This window comes from Meriones unguiculatus, chromosome 3, assembly GCF_030254825.1.
Source record: "Meriones unguiculatus strain TT.TT164.6M chromosome 3, Bangor_MerUng_6.1, whole genome shotgun sequence".
Taxonomy (NCBI): domain Eukaryota; kingdom Metazoa; phylum Chordata; class Mammalia; order Rodentia; family Muridae; genus Meriones; species Meriones unguiculatus.
Window position 1 is genome coordinate 102670178 of NC_083351.1, and position 25541 is coordinate 102695718.

The following is a 25541-nucleotide window of genomic DNA, read 5'->3' on the forward strand; positions in this document are numbered from 1 at the left end:
GCTATTACAAATAAAGCTGCTACAAACATGGTTGAGCAAATGTCCTTTTTGTGTACTTGAGCCTCTTTTGGATATATACCTAGGAGTGGTATGGCTGGATCTTGGGGAAGTGCTATTCCTAGTTGTCTGAGAAAGCGCCAGATTGATTTCCAGAGTGCTTGTACAAGTTTACATTCCCACCAGCAGTGGAGAAGGGTTCTCCTTTCTCCACAACCTCTCCAGCATGTGTTGACACTTGAGTTTTTGATATTGGCCATTCTGATGGGTGTAAGGTGAAATTTAATTTTCTTGATAGCTAATGAGGATATTCAAAAGACAGGTAAGAGCTCTGTAGATACATAGATATTCATATAATAATGTTACAGATAGCTATATGTAATAAAGATATAGCATATCACTACCCCTTTAAAGAGAAAAAAAATAGTCAATACATTTACAATTACTGTGGTTTGTTTCATAAAAGCATGGATAAGAATTACATTCACATGTTAAACATGAGATATTTGATCTTTAGCCTTTCTTTTAGAACTGTATAACCTCAGTCTAGTCATAATTAAAACATTAGAAACTTCCCAATAGTGAGAAGGATATTGGGAAAAAAAAAAAGCTGACCATGTACTTTGGGAAAATCAAGATCATCCAAACAAGGAAAGGCTGAGAAACTTAGGCAGCTAAGAGGAACATATGAAAACATGAGAATGTAATAGTGAGAAATGCTTAGACAAAAAAAATGACATTAGATAAAAATTAATTAAATCGTAGTAAAATGTGTTTTTTAATCATGCATCAAGATGGGCTTGTTAATTATATCAAATGTAACAAATTCTTTGAAAAATATTAGTTAGAAGAAACTCAATGTGGGATGTTTGAAAACTATATTACCTTTGCCATTTTTCTGACAATGAAAAATTATTTAAACTTATAACTTAATTTAAAAATCTTTTATAAATGGGTGAGCAAGATGGCCTAATGCATAAAGGTATTTTGTGTCACACTTAATGACCTGAGTTCAATTGCCAGGACACAAATGCTACAAAGAGAAAAATGACTACTGTGTGTCTTCCACTAATTTCACATATATTCATGTTACTTTATGCTTATGGTACACACACATGCACACACATGCACACAAGTACACACTAAATGTCTCAAAGAATGACACTGGAGAGATTTGGGTGTTTGTATCGTAATTAGTAAGCATGGCCTGGCAGACATTGTAATGTAGAGCAAGGCGAGATCTTTCCAAGGTAATCCTCAAACAGAAGGATTATCCATGTCTACTGGAAGTGCCCTTCATTTGCTATTGTCTATAATGTCCAAAGATGTTTATTATGAAATATTCCTTCAAAACATTGTGATATTTGCCACAAAGAAAAGTCCATGTTTATTATACATTTACTACTAGATGGATTAATGTTTGTGTCCCCATCAAATTCACCTAATCACTGCGAATGGTATTAGGAGAGACAAATGGCAGCAGTTAGCTCATATGGTTGGGGATCTCATGAAATGAATCAGTGCTCTCTTCAGCAATGCTCCAGAGAGCTGGCTGCCTTGACCTTCTACCATATGAGGACACAGTGGGAAGGTGCGAAGAAACAGCTCTCACCACGCGTTAAGTCTGCCATCTCCCCAGTTACAGGTTATTTTCTTATAAAATAATTGTTATGTATCTATCCCACTGGCTGCATCAATGGTACCAACCAAATCCCATTCATCACTGAATTCCTGTGGCCCAAACTTTTGCTCATTTGATTATCACCCTTCCCTTCATTCTAAAATATCCTGATCTGTTTTCAAAAGAAATGACACAATTTACACAAAGACTCACACATTTAGAGAAATTGTCATGTCTATCATTTTTCTGAGCTGTCCTGAAATCAGTCATTTATACTTGCTAATTCATTTTAGGGAGTTTAAACATAGAATTTCATGTCCAGTGCCTTGACTGAATTCCAGAAGTATATAAGATTTGAGGCAGAAGAAATCGATTTGTATAAGACATAAAGTTCACTGTAATGGGAGTCTCACCTGTTACCTGTACTGTATTTATTTTTATGAAGTGAATGAAATGAGGAATATGAGTTTTTGATGTTTTGTGGTTCTTCCCTTCAGGGATTTGTGGCCTTTGTTGTAGTCATATCTGTTTTAGAATACCATTTTTATCCTTATTATTTAGACTTCTTGAAGAAGGAACTTGAAAAGATTCCTTACAACATTCTTCTAATCTAAAATTAATGAATTTTATCCATATCTCAGTATTTCCCCATGGATATGGTACAGTTGGCCAATACTTGCTCTTATTATGTTTCATTCTAAAATTTGGATGAAGTGAAACAACTTACAAGTAAAGTTCAGGTAAAAATTCTTAAATACTCTTGCTTTGTTAGAAAATAGACTTTCAGACAAAGCTTCAAAAGATGATATTTGGAAGAGTAATTATTAATTATGTTAGTGCAATTACAGTCACCTTATTCACTTGTTATTTCTCATTATTTTGTATGAACTACAAAGCTATAGAAGCTATGAAGTTTTTAGCACAGAGCACAAAATTTCATTAGTGACATCGTTTTCAAAAAGCGTACAAGGGAGACAATACAGCCAGTCCTGTTGAGACCTGATAGGCTAGGGTCAGAGGGAAGGGAGAAGGACCTCCCCTATCAGTGGACGTGGGAAGGAGCATGGGAGGAGATACAGGAGGGAGAGTGGGATTGGGAAGGAATGAGGGAGGAGGCTACAGCTAGCATACAAAGTAAATAAACTGTAATTTATAAAGAAATAAATTAATTTTTAAAAAAGCATAAGAAATAATCACATCTCTTATCCATGAAAGGATATTTCTATAACAAAATGAAGACCATGAACAGAAAAGATAAGAAAAACTTTAAATAAGCCATTCCCTCTGGGCATGGGAAAAGGGCTTAACTGTATTTGCAAGTTTTATTTCCTTAAGTAATTCTAAAATAAAACATAAATGCCAGAGGAAAAATTCAATTGTTTTAGTATTATTTCCAAATTAAACAAAACAAACCATAATGGAGTTGACCTGTATTAATTAGCTTATGTTAACTTTATCACCCTGCTATTTTCTCATTACAGTATATGTACTACAAAGCTATGGAAGCTGTGAAGTTTTAGCTTATAGCACAAAAGCTCATTAATCATTAACATATGATTAAGTACAATTAAAGCCATATATTGACTTTTCCTCATAATAGTCAATTAACTTATGGCCTGATCAAAGATAAAGCACAGCAATGAGCCTGTTGGGGGAAGAGTTGGTCTTTATTATAAGAATGAAACTCAATTTAGACTTAAGTGCTTATGATTCAGAAGAATCTAATTATTTCAGAGAAAAAAAAAAGACCACATATTTACCAACTGTGTTTCCTTACATTTATTTTATTGTGTTTGTATGCCAACTCTGTGAAAGGAAAGGGAAAAAGGAGAGCCTAGGGCAGGAAGAGAGTGAGCAAAGTGAAGCACTTTCGGATTAGATTTAAGATCTGTTCCACAAGTTGAAAAACTTACCTCACACTGTTATAGGGCCAAAAACCTGTGGTTAAATAGGTCATAGATTCTAAGGGAGAATCTACTTAACTCTGCTAACAGGCCAAGGTAGTAAACTAATGACTCATGGCTGTATCCATAGATTGGTGCATTTCTCAACCCTCATCAGACAAGCATTCTTGTTTTGTTTTGATTTTTGGTTTTTGGTTTTCAATAGATGGCAATTAACACAGAGACCCACTACTGGGAAACAACAAAAGAATCAGAGACTGTAGAATGCTCAGCCCTAAATAGGGCATCAATATCAAACCCACTGCTCCTAGGGCTCAGGGATCACAATGAGAGAGAGGGCAAAAAGAAAGTAACAACCAGAGGAGGTGGCGGGAAAGTTGCACGTATGAACTCACAGAAGTTATGGCAGTACTCACAAGGCCTTTGGAAACTCAAGGAAAAATCATAACATGGAGAAGAAAGGTGGTCACAGAGCCCCACCGCTAACAAAGGAGTTACTGGTGATTGATAGCTGATGGAAGAGGGAGAGTCCATTTTCTTCAATGGTGTGGCCCTGCTAGGCCATAGGACACAGATCCAAAATTATATTCTCAGCACAAATGGTACTTAATGGGCAAAAAAAAAAAAAAAGGACACAAAGTTGAGTGGGTGGAGAAAGTTGGACTTTTGGAGGGGAAGTGAATATTACCAAAATTCACTGTAGGAAGTCCTTAAACTTTTGGAGGGGAAGTGAATATTATCAAAATTCACTGTAGGAAGTCCTTAAAGAACTAACAAACTATGGAGAATGAAAAAAAAAAAAAGTAAAGGAAGAAGAGTCAGGAAATGAGAAGAAGGTAGTTATGGAAATACAGCCTGGAGAACAAGGAGGAGAGGACAGGGATAGAAAAACCAGGAGTGGGTAGGAAGGAAAGAAAATGGAAGTGAATCCTGTGATGGAGATTTCCTTTCCCTAACCACAAAGCACCAGGCCCCTCAATAAAAGAGATGCACAAAGATTGAGAAGACTTGGATTTTCTTTTCCTATGAGGCTTGAACATAATTGTATTGGCAGGAGGTGGAGGAAACAGAAACTGAAAACCATTTGGTTTCCATTGAAACCAATTGGTTGCATTTAATTTGGAAAAGATTGAATAGGTCAAGATAATAGTTTAAAGTGATGGCCTCATAAAACAGCTCTGTTCTCTATCAACTTATATTTTCATCAGTGAATTTTAGGGAATTCTAAGGAAATTCTCAATCTTAAGATCATTTTTCAGAACAATTTTTCCTAGTATCTTTATTTTCACTGTATTAAAAGTTCTATTTCCATTGTTAGTTTTGTATTAGAAATATCTTAATTTTAAGAAGTTATAATCCACAAGAAAATATGGATATGCCACTTCGAAAAACTAAGCACAAGCTAGTAGCAGCCATTCTTCTATTTTTGTCTCTTAGCTAAATACAGTTATATTATAAAATATAGAAGGTACATATGATAAAATGTTTTAAGTTGAACTTTCTACACAATTTTATCTTGTATCTTAAGGTTTTCTTCCTGATGTTAAAATAAAATAAAATCCCATTGTCAAATAAATCATTAATAAAAGTATTTTAAAACTTCATTATCCTAATCATTTGGAGGCATCTCTGACTATCTGCTGGTATTATCACATTCCAATAACCATTTCTAACAACAACAATAACTAAAGTTACCGTACTTCCTGGAGCTCTGCACCTCTGTATTGATGAGTACTAGCAACACCTCGATGCTCTAAGCAGATGAGTTACATCATCTGGTCTTCAATCTGCAGTTTCATGTTAATTCAAGCAGCATCCACACGTTCCAATTCCCATCTAGGGACCTGTATTTCCAGGATAACTAGCTGTCAGTGGATTCATGTAATTTTGAACCGGGAGAGGCCAGCTCATCGTCGCTGCTATTGCTCATTTATTGCTAGGAAACATTAGTTTCATTTAATTTGTTTTTTTTTTTTTCTTTCTTTCATGAGTTTCAGTGTACTTTGCGGTAACAAAAACTCCAAGAAAAGTGACCACCCTGAGGGATTCGCTTTTATGCCAGAGATGAGCAGAAGGCATTCCAACTTGGATTAAAGAACTAAAAATAGAAAATACAGATCGTTCTTCAAGGAAACTGAGAGGAGAGTGAAAGGTAATAATGAATAGTTGACACTACAGATCAGTGGGAAGGAGAACACAGTAAAACCAAAGGATTCTGAAAACATTACTCAGTCATGGTCTCACAAGCCTTTAATCCCAGCACTTGTAAGACAAATGCATATGGATCTCTGTGACATAAAGGGTAGCTTGATCCACAAAGTGAGTTCCAGGACAGCCAGTGCTACAGAGTAAGATACTATCTCAAAATAAATGAAAAAAAATTATTTAAATAATGAAATCAACTTTAAAGATCACATAGTATGGCTCATGAGAACACAACTGTTTGAAAGAAACTGACCTGAAGAGGAACTTTGGGTTTTTTTTATTACTTTTTATTTTTTTATATTAATCAGGTTATTTACTTTGTATCCCAGCCATAGCCCACTTTCTCATTCCTTCCCAATCCCACCCTCCCTCCCTCATCTCCTCCTTGCCCCTTTCCAAATCCACTGATAGGGGAGGATTTGACCCTAGCTTATCAGGTATCTTCAGGACTGGCTGCCATGTCTTCCTCTGTGGCCTAGCAAGACTGTTCCTCCCTCAGGGGTGGGGTAGGTAAAGGAGCCAGTCATGAAGTTCATGTCAGAAATAGTTCCTGTTCCCCTTACTATTCACTTAGATACTAAGAGACCACGAGCTATATCAGAGCAGGGGTTCTAGGTTATATCCATACATGGTCCTTGGCTGGAGAAACAGAAATAGAGGACCCCTGTGCTTCAATTTCCTTGTGGGATATAGGACTATTCAATCTTTTTACCTGATCTTGACTTAAATTTGGTAGATGGTATGTATCAAGAAAATTGTCCATTTCATTTAGATTTTCAAATTTTGTGGCATATAGACTTTTATAGTACGACCTGATGATTGTTTGGATTTCCTTAGTGACGTTAGTGATGTCCCCCTTTTCACTTTTTTTGCTGATTTGAATAGTTTCTCTCTGCTTTTTAGTTAGTTTGGATAAAGGTTTGTCTGTCTTGTTGATTTTCTCAAAGAACCAGTTCTTGGTTTCATTGATTCTTCGAATTGTTTTATTTGTTTTTAGTTGATTGATTTCCGCCCTGAGTTTGAGTATTTCCAGCTGTCTGCTCCGATTCAGTGTATCTGCTTCTTTTTTTTTTTCCCTAGGGCTTTCAGTTGGGCCATTAAGTTGTTTGTATGAGATGTCACAAATTTCTTCTTGAAGGCACTTAGTGCTATGAATTTTCCTCTGAGCACTGCTTTTATTGTGTCCCATAAATTAGGGTATGTTGTGCCTTCATTTTCATTGAATTCTAGGAAGTCTTTAATTTCTTTCTTTATTTCTTCCTTAACCCAGCTGTCACTGAGTAGTAAGTTGTTCAGTTTACATGTGTTTGTGTTAGGCTTTATGTTATTTCTATTTCTATTGTTGTTGAAGTCCAGCTTTATTCCATGATGGTCAGATAGAATACAGGGGATTATTTCAATCCTCTTGTATCTGTTGAGGCTTACTTTGTGACCAGTTATATGGTCTATTTTGGAGAAGGTTCCATGAGGTGCTGAAAAGAAGGTATTCTCTTTTGAGTTTGGGTGTAAAGTTCTGTAGATAGCTATTAGGTCCATTTGAATTAGGGCCTTTGTAAGTGCCCTTATTTCCTTATTTGACTTCTGTCTAGATGATCTGTCCTTTGGTGAGAGTGGGATATTAAAGTCTCCCACTATTAAGGTATTAGGATCGATGTGTGATTTAAGTTTTAATAATGTTTCCTTTACAAATGTCGGTGCTCTTGTATTTGGTGCATAGATGTTCAGAATTGTGATGTCCTCTTGGTGGATTTTTCCTTTGATGAGAATGAAGTGCCCCTCTTTTATTTATTTTTTTTTATTAATTTTGGTTGAAAGTCTATTTTATTAGATATTAGGATAGCTACCCCAGCTTGTTTTCTGGGTCCATTTGCTAGAAAAACATTTTTCCAGCCTTTTACTCTGAGGTAGTGTTTATTCTTGTTGCAGAAGTATGTTTCTTGGATGCAGCAGAATGTTGGCTGTTGTTTCTGTACCCATTCTGTTAGTCTGTGCCTTTTTATTGGGAAGCTGAGTCCATTGATGTTGCTAGATTATAGTGACCAATGAATGTTAGTTCCTCTCATTGTGTAGTTGGTGGTCTTACTGTGATTAATTGCTTGTTTTCATTTACTTTTTGTAGGGACATAATCTGTATCCTACATTTTCTTGGGTGTAGTTGTTTTCGTTGGGTTGGAGTTTTCCTTCTAGTATCTTCTGTAGGGCTGATATGCTGTGTAGATATTGCATAAATTTAGTTTGATAATGGAATATTTTGTTTTCTCCATCTATGTTGATTGAAATCTTTGCTGGGTATAGTAGTCTGTGTTGGTATCTATGGTCCCTTAAGGTCCTCATGACCTCTGCCCAGGCCCTTCTGGCTTTCATAGTTTCTGATGAGAAGACCGGTGTGATTCTGATAGGTCTACCTTTATATGCTACTTAGCCTTTTTCCCTTGCTGCTTTTAAAATCTTTTCTTTGTTCTGTATATTTAGTGTTTTATCAATGATGTGATGTGAGGATTTTCTTTTCTGGTCTAGTCTGTTTGGTGTTCTGTAGGCCTCTTGTATGTTTATGGACATCTTTTTCTTAAAGTTGGGGAAAATTTCTTCTATGATTTTCTTGAAGATATTTTCTGGACCTTGGAGCCTGGAGTCTTCTTTTTCATCAATTCCTATTATTCTTAGATTTCGACTTTTCATGGTGTCTTTTATACCTTGGGTGTTTTGTATTTGGGACTTTTCCGATTTTACGTTTTCTTTGAGAGAGGTATCAGTTTCTGCAAGCATATTTTCAGCACCAAAGATTCTCTCTTCATCTCTTGTATTCTGTTGGTGAGGCTTATTTTTGTGGTTCCTGGTCATTTCTCTAAGTTCTCTAGCTCCAGGGTTTCCTCTGTTTGTGTTTTCCTTATTGATGCTAATTCTATTTTAATGTCTTGCACCATTTCCTTTATCTATTTGAATGTGGATTCCTGTCTCTGTATGATAGCCTCTAATTTTTGTTCGTTCGTTCTCTATATGCCACTAATTTTGCCTCTACTTGTCCCTCTATTTGTTTGGCTGTATTTGCCTGTGTCTCTTTGAGAACTTTGTTCAGTTCCTCTTTCTTTACCTCCACCTGGGAGGTCAATTCTTTGAGAGATTTGTTCGTTTCCTCTTTGTCTTTATTTGCTTGGCTAATTCTCTGAGAGATTTGTTTGTTTCCTCTTCATGTGACTCTAATAAATGGATAAGCATACCTTTAAGGCCATTTTCCTGTGTTTCTGATGAATTGGAGTATCCATTGATTTGTGGGGTTGCTGGTGAAGCTATTATTTCCTGATTTTTGTTGGGTGTGTTCTTTTGCCTACTTCTGGCCTTTTGCTTAACTGTAACCTTCACTGTTTGTTCTTGGGTTCTGCAGTTCAGATTGGTACTGTCTTTCTCTGGCATCTGGAGAATTCTTCAGGGAGATGAGAGACAACCAATGGTTTCAGTATATGCATTGGTGCTTCAGCTGTACCTGTGGGAGGAAAGCAGAAGCAGAAGGACAAATGCAGGCGGGCAAACATGTACATGTGCATGTGTGTGGAAGTCTGCCTTGAGGGACAGGGTGCTAGAGAATGTAGAGGCCTTCAGTTTGAGGGAGGGGCGCCTTGCGGTCAAGGGTGCGGAAATCATTGCCAGTGCTGGTGATGAATGTGTGTGCAAATTCCCTAGGTACATCAGTGGCCTACAGGCTACTGGTAATCATCTCTAACTGAGCTCCAGGAATTATTTGCCTAAACTCTGCTGGTAGCTCCACAGAACCAGGGCTTCCTTGTCCCAAGAAACCCTCTGTTTCCCACTGTGTATGTATGGGTGGGATATTTCTGATGTCTGGCTGCTAACTGAGAAGCACCCTGGATCTGAGGCTCTGCAGACACTTGGGGGCACACTCACTATCTAGCAGGTCAAATCTAGAGAGTGAGTGAGGCACAGGGGTTCTTCCTGTTCTTTTCCGGACATGTTTGGACCTGCTGAGCCAAATGTGCTCTCAGACCACTCAGTAGTGTTGCAGCCGTTGTACCAGGGAATCCAGTTGCAGCTGCAGAACTGGAGTGTCTAGGTGCACGCTGGGAAGTCCTGTGTAGCCACGGTGGCTTGGTGCTTGGTGCACCTGGGCGGTATTGCAGGTTGATGGACTTTGGTGGCTACACAGCCACTGAGGGACTGAGCAGCTCGTAAAGTCAGGCTCTGTGAAGTCGGTACAGCTGGCCGCTTGCAGGCGTGGGACCTAGGCAGGATTATACCATGGATATGGGGCTTGGGACGTGGGTAAAGCTGACTGCTGAGGCTGAGGTGTTAGTATCCTTGTCTCTGCTGTCTTGGTTCTCAGGTAGCAAGTTCTGTGACACTGGCACTGTGGCTCAGCAACTCCGAGGGGGAGGGAGGCCTGAAGAAGGAAAGTGCTCCTCTCAGTTCCCAGAGAAGATTGTGTCTGACATGAATCAAAAAGTTCTCCACTCCTGTAGTGTCCCCCCTCCTTCAGGAAGCCACAATGTCGATTTTCCGATTTCAGTTGTCCCTCCACTCACCAATTTTGGAGTTTCAAATCCTCTGCCTTTGAGAAATGGTGAGCACTGATCGCGGCCATCATAAATCCTTGTATTTATTTATTTATTTATTTATTTATTTATTTATTTATCTATTTGTTACTTACAGTTTATTCACTTTGTATCCCAGCTGTAGCCCCATCCCCCATCCCTTCTCAATCCCACCTTCCATCCCTCATCTTCTCCCATGCCCCTCCCCAAGTCAACTGATAGGGGAGGTCCTTCTCCCCTTTCCTCTGACCCTAGCCTATCAGGTCTCATCAGGACTGGCTGTATTGTCTTCCTCTGTGGCCTGATAAGGTTGCTTCCTCCTTAGGGGGAAGTGATCAAAGCACCAGCCCATGAGTTCAAGTCAGAGACATTCCCTGTTCCCATTACTAGAGACCCCACTTTTAGAATGAGCTGCCATGAGCTACAACTGTGTATGGGTTCTAGGTTATCTTCATGAATGTTCCTTGGTTGTAGTATCAGTCTCAGAAAAGACCCCTGTGCCCAGAATTTTTGGTTCTAATGCTCTCCTTGTGGAGCTCCTGTCCCCTCCAGGTCTTTTATCTCCCTCTTCTTTCCTAAGATTCCCTAAACTCTGCCCAAAGTTTGGCTATGAGTCTCAGCATCTGCCTTGATACCCTGCAGGGTGTAGTCTTTCAGAGGCCCTCTGTGGTGGGTTCCTGTCCTGTTCCCTGTTTTCGCTCTCTTTTGATGTCAGTCGCATTTGCCTTTCTGAATGAGGATTGATCGTCTTACCAAGAGTCCTCCTTCTTGTTTAGCTTCTTTAGGTGTACATATTATATAGGATAAACATACTAAAATCTGTGAATATGTAAGAATCTAGCTAAGTTTTAAAATCTCATAGTTGAGTGGGTGAGCATGAACCTATATTCATCACTGTAAATCCCTGGTACTTTTTTTGCATATAACAACCTATGAGCAAGTCCTTTGCATTCTTCTCACAAGCAAGAGAGCAGCTTCATACTTTGTGCTATGATTCTAGCCACAAAGGAACAAGCAGTGTTTTGTTTTCTTTTGTATTTTTTGTTTGTTTGTTTTGTTTTGTTTTTAACAAGCAGTGATTTTTCTAGTTCTAACTTACACAGTAATCCTTGGTGAGTTTTAGAGTATAGCAGCCTGTGCAATTCTTAGTTCATTTTGTCACCTTGGTAGCATCCATATCTTTTCTCTCACCTTGGGTTATAATCTTTTCAGGGAAAAATATCACAATTTATTTTCAAAAATCAGGGCAAATCACATTGATCTTTGTATCTCCTACACATCTTAGCAGAGCACCTGTCAAAATGAGCATACCCTATAAAGAAAGACCACTGAAACCAATAGCTCTGCAGCAAAGGTTAGGAGTCTGGTGCCGTTTTCAGCTATTCATTGTCAAGAGGACTGAAAACTTCAGAATAAAACTATGAACTGACTTGGATTGAAACACTGTAATGAATTTTAAATCCAGAAGCCATCCTATTTTCATTTTTCCTTCAAGTCAGAGCTTGCAAAGCACTTGCCAAATTGAATAGACCTTTATTTATTTACCTTTTCACACTGTTGGGTGAAATGTGAATTTTGAATAGTGGCTCTCATTGATTTCTGTCAGGCCAGAACAATGATTTGTAGAGTTAGTCTATCATTTCAGGAAGATAGAAAGAAAGCTGCTGTATCAACCCTTCTCCATTTTCAGAAAAAAAAAAAATATATATATATATATATATATGAAAAGAAATTGCTCTGCATTGACTCCTAAAAAGGATAAGATCTACATGTTGGAATATAAACAACATGGATCATCTCCTCAATAATTTATAATTTGCTATAAGTCATAAAAACAAAGACTGTCACATATTTACAGTTCCTTAGTAGTTTAATGGTGATCTAGAATGACTGTCTCTCCACCAATCAACCATAGGAAAAAACACAGTTCACAAATAGTCATCTGGCCTATCATCTGCCAGATTTCCTCTCACAGATGACTGAAGTCTGAACAAGCAGATAGATGTTAACAGAAGGACACAAGCCACCAGCAAATGGGGAACTCAACACAACTTTACAGTCTTGTGTCTTGGTCCCACCTCTTCCAATGAAAAAAGCTCAAAATAATAAAGTATTAGAGCACAATCATTATAATGTTTTGAGGATTTAATCAGTGATGTTGAGATGAAAATTATTCTAGGGCACCACATAAAATTTCTCAAAAAAAAAAAAAAAAAACACTCATGAATCCCACAGCTGACCTCAAATAAAGGGCACTGTCAGGAGTATGAACTCCTGGTAGGATTTATTAAGGTCAGAGACAATGTCCATGCACAGATAATGGACTTGGACAAGTGTTTCTAGGGTGGAAACAAAGGAACCTTTCCCACCCTGTTCTGATGCTGTGCATCTACTGAAATAAATGCAGTACACATTAACAGGAGGAAAAATCAATGAAGTTACCATGTACACAAGAGACTCGCAAGACAGTGATTGCCCAACAAACTGATGAGATTTAGAAAAGCGCATACCCCTCTTCAAAAAGAAGAGAATGGTATACATATTTAAGACCCAAAGACTAGGCAGGTATTTGCAAATGAGTCTCTTTGGATGCTGAATGGGGTCAAAGGACAAGAAACAGCTTGTGATATTGTCTGTCTAGGTTCAATTCCATTATACAGTTTTCTTTCCTGATCATGAGCATAGATTTTGTTGGTTAGTGGCATTTGGGGTGAGGGCTGCATGCAAGAGTATTCCTTTTGGAGGAGAATGTAATATTGGAGCTTCTGAGACTGGCAATAGATCTATGCTTAGGACTGAAACAGCAACAAATTCAAAGCCCTTTATCCCCAGGCTACTTATATGACCTTCTAAGTTTCCTTCACTCACATGCTCAATAGGCTCAGCATATCAACTTCTGATCACAGAGTCAACACTTGGAGTGCTCATTTCTGAAGGCACAGTGAAAACCAACTGCTTTTGTGTGCCCATGTGGATAGATGTTGATAACATGGTTGGTCCTTCAAGATCTCATAGTAATATGTAACCTGTAACCTCATTCTCCAGCCAAAGATAAAAGGAAAATCTGAAATGTGACATGGGCTATGTCATGTGTTTCTCTAAAACGAGGCTGAATTCAACAGATTGAATATATTTCAGGAATGATGTTCCTCCAGGGCGGCTCATTTCAGGAAAACATCTGGTTGCCAGTATTTCCTTTAAAAACTAAAAAGAGAAAGAAAGAAAAACTTCATTCTTTGTCATTTTCACATCACACACATCAGTCCCATTCATCTTCCCATCCTTTCATATCAGCCTTTTGCTCTTGCAACCTTCCCTCCCAAAATAAAAATCACACACACAAAGAAATAACCACCACCACTAACAACAAAATCATAGAAAACATCTTATCATGGAAGTTGCAGATTGTCACAGTATATCCCTCTGCCCATACTTCTTCATTGGCTTATAAATGTTTTTTGCAATGAGTCATCGGTCTGGTGACTCTGGCTTGTGTGACAATATTGGATCCTCATCAGGATTCCTCAGGATATCCTGTTGTTGCCCTGTGTCATTGAGATCCTGCAGGTTTGGATCAGCAGGGCTGGCCCTTTCATGAATCCCAACCATTCACAAATGATAAAGGTTTTAGGTTGGGTGATGGCCCTTTCATGCATCCCAACCATTCACAAATGATACAGGTTTTAGGTTGGGTGAACTCAAAGCCCTAGATCTGGACTGAGTGGTAGCTGAGCCGGCTCTCCTGCATCTGCACCATCAGGGCGAGCTGTTCAGCACTGCCTAGTGCCGCAGCAGAAGTCAGGGTCAGCTCTCCAGCTCTTATGCCCTCCGGCTGCTCACCCTCACTCATTTTCTCAGAACTAGCTCCACTGTACTTCTCAGTCAAGGCATGGGGCCCACTCTCCCAAGCACTACAGCCTGCAAGGGGCTGGGACAGCTCTCCCCCTGTCATATCCGCGGGGCTCTTCACCTGCTCTCCTACCACCAGGGTCGGCTCTGCTGTGCTGTCTAGGTGTGCTCCAGGACACGGCCCCCTGCCACTGCTGCAGCCTCAGACTCAGACATGGCCCTCAGCAGCTCAGGCTGGAACCTCACCGTGGTCTAAGGCAGGTCTGGACACTCCCAGCGAGCCACTCCTCTCCACCCTCAAGACTCCAGTTCCATTTCTTTTCACAGTGCTCAAGCTGCTCCGTGTCTCCTTTGCTCCCACCTGACCACCTCCTACTCACTCACTGTAGCAGCTCCAGCTTCGGGCTGGCCACGCAGCCGGCGTGCCTCTAGATGACCTCCTCTGTCCACATTGCGGGCATGGCTGCATGCAGGTGTCTATGCGCTGTGTCCTGCACTGGAGGACAGGTCTGTGGGTGGTAGGATGTCCACAGGTCTCTTGTCTGTCTTCCTCCTCTCTCTCTGTGCCACCTGGATTTGATTTGGTTTGATTTGATTTTTATGAGTTGTAGGCATAAAACAGCTTTGGCCACTAAGCGAGACATCAAAATAAGATGGAAAAAGGACTGCCATCTGTTCTTCCCCTGACTGATAAATAAGAAATAAGAACTACACTACCAGCAAGGTGTCTCTTTGCCCATTGCCAGGGGTCAGGGTGGGGAGGCTTTTTTTTTTTTAACTTAGGAGTCAATGCAAAATAGCTAAGGCTCCATTAAAAATAATGCAAATGTTGCAGGAAATCATTCTAAAGAAATAATACAGAGAGTTTCAGGCAGACAACCTACATCAGGTAAGAGCCCAGGATTCTTCAAGTGTGGATTATGGATGGATTTTACCTTATAGTTGTTTGAGGTCTTTTATTTTTAAAGTTAGTCATCTATGATGACTCACAATAGTACCTTCATTACTATCTCTGACAGTTTCTCTTTTATTATTATTATTATTATTACAATTTATTTACTTTGTATCTGGGCTGTAGCACCCTCCCTTATCTCTTCCCGGTCCCATCCACCCTCTTTCTTTTCTCCATCATATCCCTTCACTAGTCCACTGATAGAAGAGATCCTCCTCCCCTTCCATCTGACCCTAGCCTATCAGATCTCATCAGGACTGACTGAAATGTCCTCTTCTGTGGTCTGGCAAGAAGGGGGGGTGACCAAAGAGCCAGCCACTGAGTCCATGTCAGAGACAGTCCCGATTCTCCTTACTAGAGAACCCCCATGGACACTGAGGTGCCCATGGTTACATCTGAGTGGGGGATCTAGCTCCTCTCCATTCATGGTCCTTAGTTGACTGATTCCTCAGTCTCTGCAGGACTCTTGGGCACAGATATTTGGGCTCTGTTGGTCTCCTTATGGAGCTCCTGTCCCAAAGCCTTCAGGTCCCCTTCAATCTTTATGAGCCAATAGGTAAATCAGGAAGAGGAGTCACTTTGATTCCCTCACTTACATAAATAGTTCTATGTATACATTTGGATCATGTTTAGTCTCCTAACTCCACAACACTACTTATGGGTAAAATATCTTGCTCTTAGCTTCCACCCAACCAGTCCAGTCATGTACTTGAAATATGTGTCCTCTGCCTCTGCTTAGACTATGGTAATGTATGACTTGTTCATGAAGAACACCATCCCCTGGGTGGGTTTTACATCTTTTTTTTCCTTCTTTTTATAATTTTTAGGGTTTTTTTTCTTCACAATATATTCAATATATATCCATATTAAAGCCCCCTCCATTAACTCCCCCAGTCCCACCCTTCCTCCCTCTTCTCCTCATCTCCTTCCCCTAGTCCACTGAGAGGGGGAGTTCTTCACTATTGCCATCTGCCCATAGCTTGTTAAGTCTCATCAGGACTGCTTGGATCTTCTTCCTCCATGGGCTGGCAAGGCTGCATCTTGAATCAAGTGATCAAAGAGCAAGCAACTGAGTTCATGATAGAAGCAGCCTTTGCTCCCTTCACTTGGAAGGAGATCCAGATGGAGACTGAGCTGTCCATGGTTACATCTGAGCAGGGGGTCTAGGTCCTCTCCATGCATGGTTCTCCATTGTTGCATAAGTCTCTGCAGGATCCCCTGGGCTCAGATCTCTTACTTTTGTTGATCTCCCTGTGGGGCTCCTGTCCCCTCCATGTCCCTCTAATCTCACTCCTCTCTTCCTCCATAAGACCCCCTGTGCTCTGCCCAAAGTTTGGTCCTGAATCTCAGCATCCATCTGCTTTGATCCCCTGTTGGGTGAATCCTTTCAGAGGACCCTTTATAGTAGACTCCCATCTTGTTTCCTCTCTTCCATCACTTCCAGTGTCTATCTTGTTTGCCATTCTGAATGAGATTCAAGCATCCTCCCTAAAGTCTTCTTTAGTGTTTAGCTTCTTTAGATCTGTAGACAGTTGTCCTCTATTATACAGCTAATATCTGCTTATTAGTAAATGTATACTATGCCTGTCTTTCTGGGTTATCTCACTCAGGTTCCATCCATTTGCCTGCAAATAATAAATGGGACCTTGTGAAACTGAAAAGCTTCTGTAAATCAAAGGATACTATCAGCAAAACAAAACTATAGTCTACAGACTGCGAAAATATTTTAACCTACCCTACATCCAATACAGGATTAATATCCAAAACACATTAAAAAACTCAAGAAATTGGACACCAACAAACCAAATAATCCAATAAAAATAGGGTACAGAGCTAAGCAAAGAATTCTCAACAAAGGAATGTAGAATGGCAGAGAAACACTTAAAGAAATGCTCAACATCCTTAGTCATCAGGGAAATGCAAATCAAAACTACCCTGAGATTTCATCTTATACCCATCAGAATGGCTAAGATCAAAACCACAAGTGACAATAAATGCTGGAGAGGTTGTGGAAAAAGGGGAACCCTCCTCCATTGCTTATGGGAGTGTAAACTTGTACAACCACTTTGGAAATCAGTCTGGTGCATTCTCAGGAAATTGGGAATAGCACCACCTAAAGATCCAGCTACACCACTACTGGGCATATACCCAAAAGATGTCCCACCATTCAATAAGGACATTTGTTCAACCATGTTCATAGCACCTTTATTTGTAACAGCCCAAATCTGGAAACAATCTAGATGTCCCTCAACAGAGGAATGGATACAGAAATTGTGGTACATCTACACAATGGAATTTACTTCTTTAATGACCGAAGCAGATCCCAAATGGCACAACTCAAAAGTGAAGGGGAGGCTGCCTATAAAGTGAACCTTGGATCAATGGTCAAAAAGAAGTAGAAAAAGAAGAGGGAGCCAACTCTCTCCTGTTCCCACCACTCCCACCATGAGCTGCTCTGCAGACAGAAACTTTGCACTAGGAGCCTGATACTCTGAGCTTAGAAGATGCAAACAACATGAAGCTCAGGTCTTGGTGGATTAAATGTCAGCCTCAGGTTTAGTAAACCTGTCTCTTCATGCCTTCTATTCTTCTTTTCTCTTTTCCCTTGATACTGGAACTCCCAAACATCAGTTCTTTAAGTATTTGCCTGAATTTTTTTAATTTTTTTATTTATTTGAATTTTAAAAATGTATTTATTTATTCACTTTACATCTCAGTCATAACTCCAACCCCCTTCTCCTTTCAGTCCCACCCTTGCTCCTTCTTCTTCCCTTCACCTTCCCTCCTTTTCAACCCCTGAGATAAAGGGAGGCCCTATACCTACCCATCTCAGCACATCAAGTCAAATCACAACTGAGCACATCCTCTTCCTCAGAGGCCTGGCAAGTCAGCCACACCTGAGGGAAATGATTAAAAAGCATGCAACAGAGTCCTTGTCAGAGACATCCCCAGCTCCCTTTACTAAGGAACCCCCATGAAGACCAAGCTACTGATCAGATACATATGTGTAGGGGGCCTAGGTCCAGTCTATGCATGGCCCTTGAGTTCTTCAGTATCCACAAGCTCTGCTGGGCTCTGGTTAGTTGACCCTATTGTTCTTGTGGAACTCCTGTACTCCCTGGGACCTTCTATCCTTCCTCCTACTCTTTCAAGGCTCTGTGCACGCTGCCTGGTATTTGGCTGTGAGTGTCAGAATCTGTTTTGATCCTTTGCTGGGTGGAGCCTCTAAGTGGATAGAAATGTTAGGCTCCTGTCTGCAAGAATAGGAGACTGTCAGGGGTTGGCACTTTCTCGTGGTGTTGCTAGGAACTGGTTGGACATTCCCTTAGTCTCTGCTCTATCTCTAACCCTGCACAGCTTGTAGGCGGAGTAAATTTGGAGTAGACGTTTTTGTGGGTGTGCTGGTGTTCTCTCCCTCTTTAATTTAAAATCATGGGGTGAAACATAAGTAATAGAACTATCAGCTACTATACCAGATCCATGGGGAAATATTGAGATATTGATAAATTCATTAATTGTACTTTAGAAGAATGTTGTAAGGAATGTTTGTAAGTTCATTCGTCAAGATTAATGAGAATAAAAATTGTATTCTAAAACATAGATATGGCTACAAAGGCCACAAATCCCTGAAGGGAAGAACCACAAAACATCATCAAAAGCTCATATTCATCATTTCACCCACTTCATAAAAATACAGTAGGGCTAACAGGTGAGACTCCCATTACAGTGAACTTTATGTCCTACACAAATTGATTTCTTTTGCCTCAAACCTTATATACTTCTGGAATTCACTCAAGGCGCTGGAGGTGAAATTCTATGTCCAAACTCTCTAAAATGAATTAACAAGTACATATGACCACTTTCAATGCAGCTCAGAAAAATGATAGACATGACAAATTCTCTCTGAATGTGTGAATCTTTGTGTAAATTGTGTCATTTCTTTTGAATATTTTAGAATGAAGGGGAGGGTGATAATTAAAGGAGTAACAGTTGGGGCTACAGGAATTCAGTGATGAATAGGATTTGGTCCCCACCAATGCTGTAGTCAATCAGATAGAGGGGTAGATGAATGACAATTATTTTATAAGAGAATAACTTGTCATTGGGGGAGATGGCGGACTTGGCCTGTGGAAAGAACCTACTTCTTGTCACCTTCCCACCGTGTCCTCATGTGTTAGAAAGTCAAGCAACTTCTTTAGAGCATTGCTGAAGAGATTACTGATTCAATTCATGAGCTCCTCATCCATATGAGCTAACTGGTGCCATAAGTTTCTCCTTCTAAAACCACCATGGTGGTGATTAACTGAATTTCAGGGCAACACAAACATTAAACCACCCAGCAGTACATGCAAAAGAGGCACATGAAATTTTCCTTCTCATCAAAGATCCTAATATCTAAGAAAGACATTTCATAATAAATATCTTTGGGTATTATGGACAATTGCAAAGGAAGGGCATTTCCAACAGACATGGATACTTTTTCTGTTTAAAGATCACCTTAGAAAAATCTTGCCTGTCTTTGACTAAAATGCTCTTCTTCCATGCATGTATACTGATTATGAAACAAACATAAACCTGAATCTCCCCAATGCCTTTCTTTTTTCTTATTTTTAGTTTTCTTCTGAAGTCATCTTAACCAACTTTATTCACTCTAACAGTTTCTCTTAATTTTCAGTTTGAAAGTTCTGGGACATTAAACAAAACATAACAAAAAAAGACTCTTTTAAAAATATTATTTTACAGAGCTATTTGCTGCATTTATTTTATACACAGCACGATGATTACCTCTCCAGGCTTTTTTCTTGTTTTTGCTTAGAGATAACTAGATGGGCAATTTTTAGGAGATAGTCACATTACTAAATGCTGAGTACATTTGGGGAAGCTTCAAGACCATTTGTAACGCCACTGAAGACATTTTCAATAACTTACACAATTTTGAAATGGAAAGCACTCTCAGTGTTAAATTTTACAAGCAATTTTGTTTGGAAATATTAGTGCATTTTGAAAAAAAACATCAAGTCATACAGTGAAGGGGACAACAGCCTTTGTAGCTGTAGCTAGTGAGAGTTCTTTCTTTCTCCTCATTTGAGTTGTTCTCTTCCATTATTTTTCAGAGCTAATGTCATAATGTATTTTATGTACAGGAAGGTATGTAGATACTTTGGTTTATACAAGTGTATGCAAATATTTTATTAATTGTATGACATAAAACATTAAAATTTTAACTGGTACACGCAAGTTGAAAATATGTAAAACTTTAAGTTGAACTTTAGGCTATTTAGAAATTTGCAATATAGGAATTTAAGGAAGACTAGATAATTCTGTGATAAAAAGACTAGATAAAACTGTGCAAGGGCTCAGCCCTTTCTCTTGCTGCCTGCTGCCTGCTTTCACTTAGCAGGCATCATCATGACACTTACAAAGCAGCTGTTGCCATGAGCCGTGTCCAGACTGCAACTCAGGTCAGTGTGAAGGCTGATAGAAGAATAAGCCAACAAGTCAACATTTCTGAAGCATGCTACTTAATTTCAAATTAACACCCTCCAAAAAAAGGCAATTCTGAACTGAAACACAAAAATAAAGATGGGAATGGAATATTAGAGGGACATTTAATTATATTAAATTGTCTTGCTCCAACATTAGGAATAACCTTTCAAAGAAAACACACTTAACTGTTTTACCGGTGTGGTTAAATAATAGCATTTTTGTTATTGTATATGTATAAGTCAATACTAATTAAAACCCTAATTATTACAGAAGCTAACAAGGCAGACTTTTCTTAAACAAATGTTTCTTAAGATAGACTTAATCTTTAGCACAATTCCTTAAATTTTGAATTTTCCTCACTTTTAATCAGTTTTTCTACATCTGTTTTACAGTAAAAGTAAAAGGCCTACAAGTAAAAAAAAAAAAAAAAAAAAAAAAAAAAGACCTTACATAAGCATAAGCAACACTGCCTCTCTGCCCATGTGCAGGTCACTGTAAAACAAGACAAGAGGTCTAGTACAAACACAGTGAATCCCACTACCTCATGAGCATCTCCTATCTCTCCACTTACTCAGCCTTCACCAGTTAAAGATGAGCATCCTGCAACAGATGGAAAAATGGAGCTTGTCTTGTGGCCAAATGAAGTTTATAGTTAACGAGAACAAAGTGTGGCTTAAATCCAGCACTGAGACACTGCTAACTTCCAAGCTACACTGTTTATAAACATGTCCAGCCTGCCTCCCAGGACCCTACTGTACACCAAGCATTAAGAATTATATGAGGAAATAGTGCTTCTGAATGAGTTATGAAAAAACACAACAAAAAACCCCACTTTGATTTAAGGGTCCCAGGATGAAACAAAACACCTTAAGCTAATACAACTGATGAATTCATATCCAAGACACTTGGTGAAAAGTCACCTGATTTGGTGAGTGGAAAAAAATTGAGAAAGAGAAGAAAATACGTCTTGCATATTTCCTACTACTACTGACATTATTACTCACCATGAGTAATACAGAATTTGGAGAGTCTGAGAATCCTTTCTTTTTTAATGTCCTGACTAATCTATATGTGGAAACTGTATGTGTCTTAAACTGTGTTCCATGTTTTTCTTATTCACTCTTTTTTATTAATTACACTTTATTCACTTTGTATCCCCCCATAAACCCCTCCCTCGTCCCGTCCTAATCCCACCTTCCCTCCCCCTTCTTCACGCATGCCCCTCCCGAAGTCCACTGATAGGGGAGGCCCTCTTCTCCTTCCTTCTCATCTTAGTCTGTCAGATCTCAACAGGACTGGCTGCATTGTCATCTTCTGTGGCCTGGTAAGACTGCTCTCCCATCGGGGGGGATGGTGATCAAGGAGCAGGCCAATCAGTTTATGTCAGAGGCAGTCCCTTTTCCCATTACTATGGAACCCACTTGGACACTGAACTGCCATGGGCTCCATCTGTGCAGGGGTTCTAGGTTATCTCCATGCCTGGTACTTGGTTGTAGTATGAGTCTCTGCAAGACCCCTGTGTTCAACTATTCTGGTTCTGTTGCTCTCCTTGTGGAGCTTCTGTCCTTTCCAGATCTTACTATTTCCCACTTCTTTCATAAGATTCCATGCACTCTGCCCAACAGTTGGCCATAAGTCTCAGCATCTGCTTTGATAGTCTGCAGGGCAGAGCCTTTCAGAGGCCCTCTGGGGCAGGATCCTAACTTGTTTCCTGTTTTCTTCTTCTGATGTCCATCCTCTTTGCCTTTTGGGATGAGGATTGATCATTTTAATCACAGTCCTCCCTCTTCATTAGTTTCTTTAGAGGTACAGATTTTAGTAGGTTTATCCTATATTGTATATCTATATGAGTGAGTATATACCATGTGTGTCTTTCTGCTTCTGGGACAGCTCACTCAGGATGATCCTTTCCAGTTCCCACCATTTACCTGAAAATTTCATGATTTCCTTATTTTTCATTGTCAAGTAAAATTCCATTGTGTAGATTTACCACAATTTCTGTATCCATTCTTCAGTTGAGGGGCAATTGGGCTGTTAGCAGCTTCTGGCTATTACAAATAAAGCTGCTACAAACATGGTTGAGCAAATGTCCTTATTGTATACTTATGCCTAGGAGTGGTATGGCTGGATCTTGAGGAAGCACTATTCCTAGCTGTCTGAGGAAGCACCAGATTGCTTTCCAGAGTGGTTGTACAAGTTTACATTCCCACCAGCAGTGGAGGAGGGTTCCCTTTTCTCCATAAACTCTCCAGCATGTGTTGTCACTTGAGTTTTTGATCTTGGCCATTCTGATGGGTGTAAGGTGACATCTCAGGGCCATTTTGATTTCCCTGATGGCTAATGAGGTTGAGCATTTCTTTTAAGTGTTTCTCTGCCATTCAATATTCCTCTACAGAGAATTCTCTATTTATCTCTGTTCCCCATTTTTTAATTGGATTACTTGGTTTGTTGCTTTTCAACTTCTTTAGTACTTTAGATATACTGGATATTAGCCCTTTGTCAGATAAAGGGTTATTGAAAATTCTTTCCCAATCTGTAGGCAGTCGTTTTGTTTTGATGATGGTGTCCTTTGCTTTACAGAAGCTTTTCAGTTTCATGGGGTCCCATTTATTGATTGTTGCTCTTAGAGCCTGTGCTGTTGGTGTTCTGTTCAGGAAGTTGTCTCCTGTACCAATGAGTTCTAGGGTCTTCCCCACTTTTTCTTCTAACTGATTTAATGTGTCTGGTTTTATATTGAGGTCTTTAATCCACTTGGATTTTAGTTTTGTGCAGGGTGATGGATGGATGTATTTGCATTTTTCTACATGTAGACATCCAGTTAGACCAGCACCATTTGTTGAAGATGCTGTCTTTTTTCCACTGTATGGTTTTGGCATCTTTGTCAAAAATCAGGTGTCCATAAGTCTATGTGCGTTTATTTCTGGGTCTTCTGCTTGGTTCCATTGATCCACCATTCTGTTTCTATGCCAGTACCATGCAGTTTTTAGTATTGTTGTTCTATAGTACCGCTTAAGATCAGAGATGGAGATACCTCCAGAAGATCTTTTATTGTAGAGGATTGTTTTAGCAATTCTGGGTTTCTTGTTATTCCATATTAAGTTGAGAATTTTTCTTTGCAGGTCTGTAAAGAATTGTGTTGGTAATTTGATGGGAATTGCATTGATTCTGTAGATTGCTTTTGGTAAAATGGCCATTTTTTTATTCCACTTGACAAAGCTAAATCAACACCAGGTAAATCAATTAAATAGTCCTATATCCCCCAAGGAAATAGAAGCAGTCATTGAAAGTCTCCCATCCAAAAAAAAAAAAAAGCCCAGGACCAGATGGTTTCAGTGTAGAATTCTACCAGACCTTCAAAGAAGAGCTAATACAAATATTCTTCAAACTATTCCACAAAATAGAAACATAGGAACACTACCAAACTCATTCTATGAAGCCACAGTCACCTTGGGACCTAAACCTCACAAAGACTCAACAAAGAAAGAGAATTTCAGGCCAATCTCCCTTATGAACACTGATGCAAAAATACTCAACAAAATACCTGCAAACCGAATACAAGAACACATCAAAGATATCATCCACTACAACCAAGTAGGCTTCATCCCAAGTATGCAGGGTGGTTCAATATACAGAAAATCATCAATGTGATCCACCATATTAACAAACTGAAAGAAAAAAAAAAACACATGATAATTTCCCTAGATGCTGAAAAAGCATTTGACAAAATCCAATATCCATTCATATTTAAAGTCATGGAGAGATCAGGGATACAAGGCACATATCTAAACATAGTAAATGCGATATACAGCAATCTTATAGCCAACATCAAACTAAACGGAAAGAAACTTAAAGCAATCCCACTGAAATCAGGGACAAGGCAAGGCTGCTCACTCTCTCTATATCTCTTCAACATAGTTCTGGAAGTCCTTGCTAGAGCAATAAGACAGTTGAAGGAGATCAAGGGGATACAAATTGGAAAGGAAGAAGTCAAATTATCACTATTTGCAGATGATATGATAGAATACCTGAGTGACCCCAAAAATTCTACCAGGGAACTCCTACAGCTCATAAACACCTTCAGCAAAGTGACAAGATACAAAATTAACTCCAAAAAGTCAGTAGCCCTCCTGTATGCAAAATACAAAAGGGCTGAGAAAGAAATTAGGGAAACAACACCCCTTACAATAGCCACAAATGACATAAAGTACCTTGGTGTAACCCTAACCAAGCAAGTCAAAGAAAATTTTCTTGTATGAAAGAAAATTCAAGTCTCTGAAGAAAGAATTAGAAGAAGAATATATGAGAAGATGGAAAGATCTCCCATGCTCATGGTTTGGCAGGATTAACATAGTAAAAATGGCCATCTTATTCCCTCTTTTTTTTTTTTTTTTTTTTCTTTTTCTTTTTATTTTATTTTTTTTATCAGTTACATTTTATTAACTCTGTATCCCAGCCGTGTCCCGATCCCTCATTCCCTCCCAGTCCCTCCCTCCCTCCCTCCCTCATCTCCACCGTGCCCCTTTCCAAGTCCACTGATGGGGGGGACCTCCTCCCCATTCATCTGATCCTGTTTTATCAGGTATCTTCAGGACTGGCTGCAAAGCACTCCTCTGTGGCCTAACAGGACTGCTCCTCCCTTCGGGGGTGGGGAGACCAAAGAGCCAGTCATCGAGTTCCTGTTAGCAATAGTCCCTGTTCCCCTCACTTTGGGAAACCAATTGGTTACTGAGCTACCACAGGCAACATCTGAGTGGAGGTTCTAGGTTATGTCCATACATGGTCCTTGGTTGAATGTCAGTCTCAGAAAAGACCCTGTGCCCAGATATATTTGGTCCTTGTGGAGCTCCTATCCTTTCCCCATCAGACTAACTCCCCTTCTTTCTTATGATTCCCTGTACTCTGCCAAAGGTTTGGTCATGAGTCTTTGCTTTGAAAACACTGCTAGTTAGAGTCTTTCAGATGCGCTCAGTAGACTCCTGTCA